This window comes from Juglans microcarpa x Juglans regia, chromosome 1D (assembly GCF_004785595.1).
Source record: "Juglans microcarpa x Juglans regia isolate MS1-56 chromosome 1D, Jm3101_v1.0, whole genome shotgun sequence".
Classification (NCBI taxonomy): domain Eukaryota; kingdom Viridiplantae; phylum Streptophyta; class Magnoliopsida; order Fagales; family Juglandaceae; genus Juglans; species Juglans microcarpa x Juglans regia.
Window position 1 is genome coordinate 24678548 of NC_054594.1, and position 8728 is coordinate 24687275.

The following is an 8728-nucleotide window of genomic DNA, read 5'->3' on the forward strand; positions in this document are numbered from 1 at the left end:
GGCCCCACCCTTTCAAGGCCAAATTCCATAATTTTCTAGGGTTTTTAGGTTGTTTTGTATTTCTGTTTTTGGTATTTAGTGTATGCCACGTAACTGTGAGCTAATTGAGCTTTTTGATCCATAAATTGAGAGAACCCAACGTGCAGTAGCCATGGCAGATAACCAAAATCAAAGGGTGTGAATGTGCCTTGCCAAATGTCAATGGTGCTCAACCCAGCATTGTGAGACTTATAGTCAATGCTAATAATTTTGAGATTAAGACTAGTCTCATCCAAATGGTGCAGCAGGAGTAGTTTGGTGAGGACTTGTTGAGGATCCATATGTACACCTTGCCAATTTCTTGGAGAGTTGTGATACAATTAAGATGAATGAAGTTGTGATGATGTTATTTGGCCCGACTTTTTCCATTTTCTATAAAGGAAAAAGCCAAGGTCTGGTTGAATTCCAAAGCGCCTAACTCTGTCACCACCTGGAATGCCTTGTCACAAGCTTTTTTAACTATTTTTTCCCAGGTAAGACTGCCAAATTTAGAAATGATATTACTAGTTTTGTTCATTTTAATGGTGAATCTTTGTATAAAGTCTAGGAGAGGTTTAAAGAATTGCAGAGGAAGTGTCCACATCATGGTCTTCTTGATTGGCTGATTGTACAAACTTTCTATAATGGATTAATGCATTCAGTCAAGATTACCATAGATGCAGCTACAGAAGGTAATTTAATGAGTATGTTAACAGAAGAGGCATATGAGTTGTTAGAAAAAATGACCTCTAACAATTATCAGTGGTCTAATGAAAGAGAAATTCCAGATGTGTATGATGTAGATGGCATAAACATGTAGAATGCTAAGGTTGATTCTCTGATAAAAAATTTCGATAAGCTAGGTAATGTGAATTCTATTTCTAGTCTTGTATTGAGTTGTGATTGCTGTAAAGGAGCTCACATGAGTTCGAATTGTATGCAGGTAGAGCAAGCCCAATTTGTGTCTAATTTTAACAGGCAACAACAGCAGAACAACTCTTATTCCAACACATACAACCCAGGCTAGAGGAATCATCCCAACTTTTCATGGAAAGATCAAGGTAACCAATATAGCAATTCTAGACCTTTCCATCCTCCTAGTTTCCAACCAAGACCATATCAACTAGAAAGTAAGTAGCCTTGGAAGATAGCTATTGAGAAATTAACTAATGCCGGTTCATAGAGATTTGAGAGACTAGAAGCAAAGGTTGACTAGTTGGCAAGTTCCAACAGAAATGTGGAGATACAATTGAGGCACTAAGCCAATTCCATCAATTATCGTGGGCAGTAGGGGTGGATAGTGGGGCCCCGCACCCCGCTGCACCACCTCATTCGCCCCGCCCCCCACCTATGCGGGGCGGGGGTTCTGTCCCGCTCATGCGGGGAGCGGGGGGCCCCATCCACACCTCTGGAGTCCAGCGGAGGTGAGGGATGGAAAGGGCTAAGTTTCACTTATGGATTAAGCCCCCCCCCCCCCCCAACCTTCTTCTCAAACTCTCATATCTCTCTTAGACTCACTCTCTATCTCTCTATCTATCTCTCACTCTTAGACTCACTCACTCGCGCTCTCTCAGTCTCTCAGTCTGAGTCTCTCTCTCCCTCTCTCTCTCTCTCCCTCTCTCTCTCTCTCTCTCTCTCTCTCTCTCGCACGACTACACGAGCACTTCCCTTCGTTTGTTGCGCCAAACTCCAAAGGTAAGACTCCTAGTCCTTTTTCCGGTCCTAGATTTTTTTTTTTTTTTTTTTTGAGTTTTGGATTGGAGATTGAAGGATGGGTTGAATCGGAGAATGAGGATGGGAATGATTGTGAATTTTTTTACCTTGGATTTTGATTTGTGCATGTTTTTGAAATTGATGTCGCCTCTGCCATTGTGTTTGATTTTTTTTCTTTTTTTTTTGTAGCTTTTGTAGGTTTTCGAATTTCAAACCCTAAATTACTTTAGGGTCCAAATCGATTGAAACCTATAAATCAATTTATTTAAGGGTCTAAATTGATTTAGAGGTTTAATCCAAAACCCCAAAATAAATTGATTTAGAGGTTTCAATTGAAAGCCCTAAATCAAAAGGCTAAATCAATTTATTTAGGGGTCTAAATTGATTTAGAGGTTCAATCAAAACCCCCTAAATAAATTGATTTAGGGGTTTCAATAGAAACCCCTAAATCAAAAGGCTAAATCAATTTATTTAGGGGTTTTGGATTGAACCCCTAAATCAATTTAGGGGTTCGATCCCCCTAAATCAATTTAGGGGTTCGTTGGCTTTGCACTTTGCCTTATTTTTTCATGTGTGGTGTATTATTATGATTTTTTTATTTCTTATGTTGATTGATTTTATAATTTTTTATTGTGCTGTGGAATCAGGAATGTCTTCTCAAAGAGATTTTAGTGATAGCTCTCCTGCCCCTATCAGTACCCCTGCCCCAGAACCTAACCCTACTCCAACCCCTAGGAGTGGGAGTACACCTTGCCCCGCCCCCAAGCTCACACAAGACAAGAAACCTGTTTTTATAGTTTGGTCTCAATTTACCAAACTAAAGGGTGGTAACCCCAATAACCCCCAAGCTAAATGTAATTACTGTGAAAAAATATATGGATGTCACTATAGGAAACATAATACCTCCCAGTTAAAGGTCCATTTAGAGGAACAATGCAAGAATAGTCCAATATTAAAATTTTTATTGGAGAAGAGTCAATATAGACTAGATATTGAACTAAAACAAATGGCGGATGGGAGTAGTGGGGGCCCAACATTGAAGGGGTATACGAAGTGTAATGCCGATGAGTGTAGAAGGAAGTTAGCACATATGGTTATCATAGACGAGCTACCTTTTCAGTTTGTGGAGGGGAGAGGGTTCCAAGAACTTGTTCAAGAATTGGAACCTAGATTTAGCTTCCTTCTCGCCACACTGTAGCAAATGATATTAAAAAGATGTACAGAAAAGATAAAGATGTTTTAAGGGCCCAATTGGCGGGTTTGGTAGTTTGCCTCACTACTGATACTTGGAGTTCTGTCCAAAATTTCAATTACATGTCTTTGACTACTCATTTTGTTGATTATGATTAGATTCTTCATAAAAAGATTATTAAGTTTTGTCAAATAACTGATCACAAGGATGAGATGATTGGGAAGACCTTGGAAGCCTCAATAAAAGAGTGGGGGTTGGCACTGGTTTTGACAGTTTTGGTTGATAATGCCTCGTCTAATGATGTCGCCTTGTGATATCTGAAAACTTATTTTAGAGAGGCAAATAAGACATTCTTAGGTGGTGAATATTTGCATATTAGCTTGTGACTGAGAGGTTGAAAGATGTTGATGACTTGGTTGCAAGAGTTAGAATGGCTGTGAAATTTGTGAGGTCTTCTCCTTCTAGATTGGAGAAATTCAATGTTGATGCGAAAACTGTGGGCATAACATCGAAGAATGATCTTTGTACTGATGTTCCTACCAGATAGAACTCAACCTTCTTGATGTTGGAGGTGGCCTAAGAATATAAGGCAGTCTTTCAATTATTGAGTGATAAAGACATTCAATATGTCAAATATTTTGATGAGCACGGGGGATTAGGAAAGCCTAGTGATGATGATTCGGAGGTAGTTTCTACTTTTGTTGATTTTCTCAGGCTTTTTTATGATGTCACATTGAAGTTATCTAGTTCTTTGTATCATGCATCCCATGAATTTTGTCAACAAATATGTAGGGTGAAAGAAGAATTAGACGACATGTGTAGGGGTTCCAATCTAAGGATAAGGGAGATGGCATTGACCATGAGGGTCAAATATGACAAGTATTGGAGAGATTTGAGTAGACTAAATATTTTGTTATATGTGACTGTTATTCTTGATCCTCGTCTGAAAATTTCAGGCATGTTATATGGTTTGGGACTTCCGTACGATCAGGCATGGGCTAATCTTATTGGTGATATCCTGGCTAAATTGTATAATGAGTTTAATGCATTTAAGAGTGGTACTGCATTTACTACACCTACACTTACCCCAACACCTCCTCCAACCACCGGGGCAACAAAGAAGCGTAGATTGGCATGGACTAAGACCCTCGCATAGAATCCCACACTAGTACGTCAATCTACGGAGGTAGTTTCGGAGTTAGATAACTATTTTTCAGGGGATCTTATTCAAGATGATGATGGTTTTGATATATTAGGATGGTGGAAGGCTGCAATAAAGAAATATCTCATCCTTTATGAGATGGCCCGTTGTATTTTGTCCATCCTTATTAGCACCGTTGCCTCGGAGCCAGCATTTAGTACCAGAGGGCGCATATTGGATCATTTCCGTAGTTCATTGTCTCCTACAACTGTGAAAGCATTGATATGCACACAAAATTGGACAATGAGAAAGGATATTTATATTCCAGATGTTTAAGATTTTAAGGAGACCGACGAAGAGGATGGTGATCAGTCTAGATTTGGACCACCTGGTATTGTTGTTCTTATTTTATTATTTTGATTTATTTATATTCATTTATATTTCATCAGTATTAATTTTAGTATTCGTTGTTGTAGCAACACATGAGACGACTCAGAGGACGTCTACCTCCACTGCAATATGAATATGTGCTCAAGCCTACCTACCCAGGCCGCCCCAAATGTCACATTGAAATGCTCAAACAACTCTATGTTAGATTCTCAGGATATTGAAATTTGAATCATTTATACGTATTATGTATTTAATGATTTGTAATATTGATACAATGTCCATTGGACACTTTTTAAGTTTGTAGTTTTGTAATTGTTTAGCCTTTTAATTTTGTAATAGCTTAGTTATTATTATTCGTTTATTAGGTAGTAGATTAGTAAGTTTGTATCATGTATATATTATTTTTACTCATGTAACCTTTTTTTAATCTGATTTTTTAACTTCTTTTTTCTTTAGCTTCTAATTTTATGGGCCCAAAATGGCCCAGAAGCTATTTCTAGGCCTAAAAGAAAAAGCTTTTGGGTCAAAAATTGCCTAGAAACCACTTCTGGGCCAAATGCCCAGTAGGGGGAGGGGGGGTGGACGGATTGACCCCCCAACCACACCCCGTTATCCCAGACGAGGTACCCTGCCCCTCACTGAGAAAATCGTCTCCCCCGCCCATACGAGGGCGGGGGCGGGGGCGGGGGCGGGGTGGGGTATCCCACCCCGTAGGGGTCGAGTAGCAACAGGACAATTTGTCTAGTAAGACAGAGGTCAATCTAAAGGAGCAATGCAAGGCTGTCACCTTCAGAAGTAGTAAGCAACTTGGTCAAGTAAGTGATGAGTGTAGTCGGTGATGAAATAGACCATAAAAATGTGAGCAAGAAGGTCGATTAAGCAGTTGAAGACCAAGCCAAGACACCATCCCCACTACCAACAATTGAATCTTATGTCTCTCTCATTCTTTTTCCTCAAAAACTTAAGCAAAATAAAATTGATCAATAGTTTGAGAAATTTTTTAAAGTGTTTAGACATCTTCACATTAATATTCTTTTTGTACGTGCCTTAGCACAGATTCCTGCCTATTCAAAGTTCCTAAATAAGATCATGTCCAAGAAGAGGAAATTGGAGGATTTCGAGTCCATTACCTTGAGGAAGGAATGTAGTGCCATTATCCAGAATAAGCTTCCACCAAAGCTAAAAGATCCAGGGAATTTTTATGTCCCTTGTTCTATATGTGATGTTAATTTTTCTAAAGTTTTGTGTGATTTAGGTGCTAGTGTTTCACTAATGCCTTCATCTGTGTCTAGGAAGTTTGGATTATAGGAGTTAAAGCCTACTACCATCTGTTTGTAGCTAGCTGATCGATCAGCGAAATATCCTTTTGGTGTTCTTGAGATCAAAGTAAAAATGTTTAGCACTCCAATTGATCTTATTGTGTTGAAGATGGAAGAAGACACTAAGATCCCTATCATTTTAGGCCGACTTTTTCTAGCCACAACTAGAACTGTCATAGATATTAAGAATGGTAGGCTGACTTTGAAGGTTGGTGAAGAAGATGTAAAGTTTAATTTATTTAAAGTTGCTAAATATCATTCTTTATTGATCATGTTTTTTGAGCTGATGTTGTAGATGAGTCGACCAAAGAGGTTTTTAGGGCTAAAAATACTAAAGAACCTCTCGAGACTTGTTTAGTGAGTACAGGGACAAGTAAAGATGATAATCTGGAGTTTGCAGAAGTGGCATGTGCAATAAAGGCTATATGTCCTAAGCAGAAGCAGAGAGGTATTCATTTTGAGGATCTAGGCAAAGGTATGCCATTCCCTCCCCTTCTAATGTGCAAGCACCAATTCTGAAGTTGAAGCCATTACCCTCACATCTCAGGTATTCCTTTTTAGGTGAGAATAATAATTCACCTGTGATTGTGAGTGTTTCTGTGTCTAGTGATCATTTTGACAAATTGATGCGTATTTTGAGATTGAGAAAAAAAACCCAAAGGATGGACTATATCAAACCTTAGAGGAATTAGTCATTCATTGTTTATGCATAGAATTTTAATGGAAAATAACCATAAACCTGTTGTTGAAAATCAGAGACGGTTAAATCCTAACATGAAAGAAGTAGTTAGGGCTGAAGTTCTTAAATGGTTAGATGCAGAGATTATTTATCCTATATCTGATAGTTTATGGATTAGTCCAGTGCAGGTAGCACCTAAAAAGGGTGGTATGACTGTGGTGCATAATGAAAATGATGAATTAATTCCCATTAGGACAGTAACTGGGTGGAGAGTCTGCATAAATTATAGGAAACTTAATAGTGTTACGTGTAAGGATCATTTTTCTTTACCTTTTCTTGATCAGGTGCTTGAGAGACTTGCTGAATTTGCGTATTACTATTTTCTAAATGGTTATTTAGGGTATAACCAGATTCCTATATCTCCCGAAGATCAAGAAAAGACCACTTTCACTTGTCATTATGGTACTTTTGCATTCTATAGGATGCCTTTTGATTTGTGTAATGCACCTGCTACATTCCAATGCTGCATGATTTCTATTTTCTTTGATTTTGTTGAAAAGATCATGGAGGTTTTCATGAATGATTTTTCTATTTTTGGATCTTCTTTTGATAGTTGTTTAGATAACTGGTCTTGAGTTTTGCAGCATTGTGAGGAAATCAATTTAATCTTGAATTGGGAGAAATGTTATTTTATGGTGCAGGAATGTATTGTTTTAGACTACAAAATTTCTGCAAAAGGTATTGAGGTGGACCGAGCAAAAATAGAAATTATTGAAAAATTGCCATCACCTACCAATGTTAAGGGAGTTAGAAGTTTCCTTAGTCACGCAAGATTTTACTAGCGTTTTATTAAAGATTTTTCTAAAATTTCTAAACCTTTTCGTATTCTGTTGAATAATGATGTTGTGTTTGATTTTGATAAGGACTGTTTGAATGCTTTTAACAGGTTGAAACAAGAGTTGGTGTCAGCACCAATTATGGCAACCCTAGATTAGAGTTTGCCTTTTGAGCTAATGTGTGATGCTAGTGATTTTGCTTTGGGTGCTATTCTCGACCAGAGAAAAGACAAGAAGTTGCATGTTATATGTTATGCTAGTAGAATTTTAAATAATGCTCAGTTCAATTATGCAACTTCTGAAAAAGAATTGTTTGTTGTTGTGTTTACTTTTGACAAGTTTCGATCTTATCTTGTAGGTTCCAAGGTGATCGTATATACAGACCATTCAGCAATCAAGTATTTGCTGAAAAAGAAATATGCCAAACCGCGCTTGATTCAGTGGGTGATGTTGCTTCAAGAATTTGATCTTGAGAGGCATGGAGAATGTGGTGGCAGATCACTTGTTTAGATTAGAGAGGCAATCAAGAGCAGATAAGGTGCCCATTAATGAAAACTTTCCAGATGAGCAGTTGTTGGCAGTTTCAATCATCCCCTAGTATGCTGATTTGGTGAACTATTTGGTGAGTGTCATTGTTCTCCCTGATTTGAGCTACATCAGAAGAAAAATTTTTGTGGGATGTGAAGTATTATTTTTGGAAAGAACCGCTACTTTATAAACACTGTGCAGATGGGATGATTAGAAGATGTGTGCCCCAGGATGAGATGCAGGATAGCCTTGACCATTGCCATTCCTTGGAGTGTGGTGGACATTACAGTATCTCCAAGACAATTGCAAAGGTATGGCAATCTGATTTTTATTGGCCGACCATGTATCAAGATGCTAGACAATATGTGAGCATGTGTGATAAATGTAAGAGGGTTGGCAACATTTTGAAAAAGAATGAGATGCACTTGAGCAATATCCTGGAGGTTGAACTATTTGATTTGTGGGGAATTGATTTCATGGGTCCATTTCCCTCTTCCTTCAACAATCAGTACATCCTGGTAGTAGTAGATTATGTGTCTAAATGGGTTGAAGCTACTGCAACTTAGAGTAATTACTCTCGGGTGGTGATGAGATTTGTAACAAAAAATATTTTTTTAAAATTTGGTGTGCTAAGAGCCGTTATTAGTGATGAAGGCTCCTATTTTTGTAACCAAGCATTTGAGGCTTTGTTGAAAAAATATGGGGTTACTCATAAGGTGACACTTGCCTATCAACCTCAAACAAATGGGCAATTGGAACTTACAAATAGGGAATTGAAGCAAATTTTGAAAACAAATGTGAGTAGTTCAAGGAAGGATTGGGCGTATAAGTTAGATGATGCACTTTGGCCCTATAGGACATCTTTCAAGTACCTTTGGGTATGTCTCCTTACAGACTTGTCACTTACCAGTT

General features: G+C 38.1%; 1 non-coding gene across 1 annotated transcript; it reads right to left on the minus strand.

Moving 5' to 3' along the window:
• Positions 1-523: 523 nt before the first annotated feature.
• LOC121243698 lies at positions 524-630 on the minus strand. Its single transcript, XR_005936230.1, has one exon. It is a non-coding gene; the product is annotated as a small nucleolar RNA R71 (small nucleolar RNA).
• Positions 631-8728: the final 8098 nt, after the last annotated feature.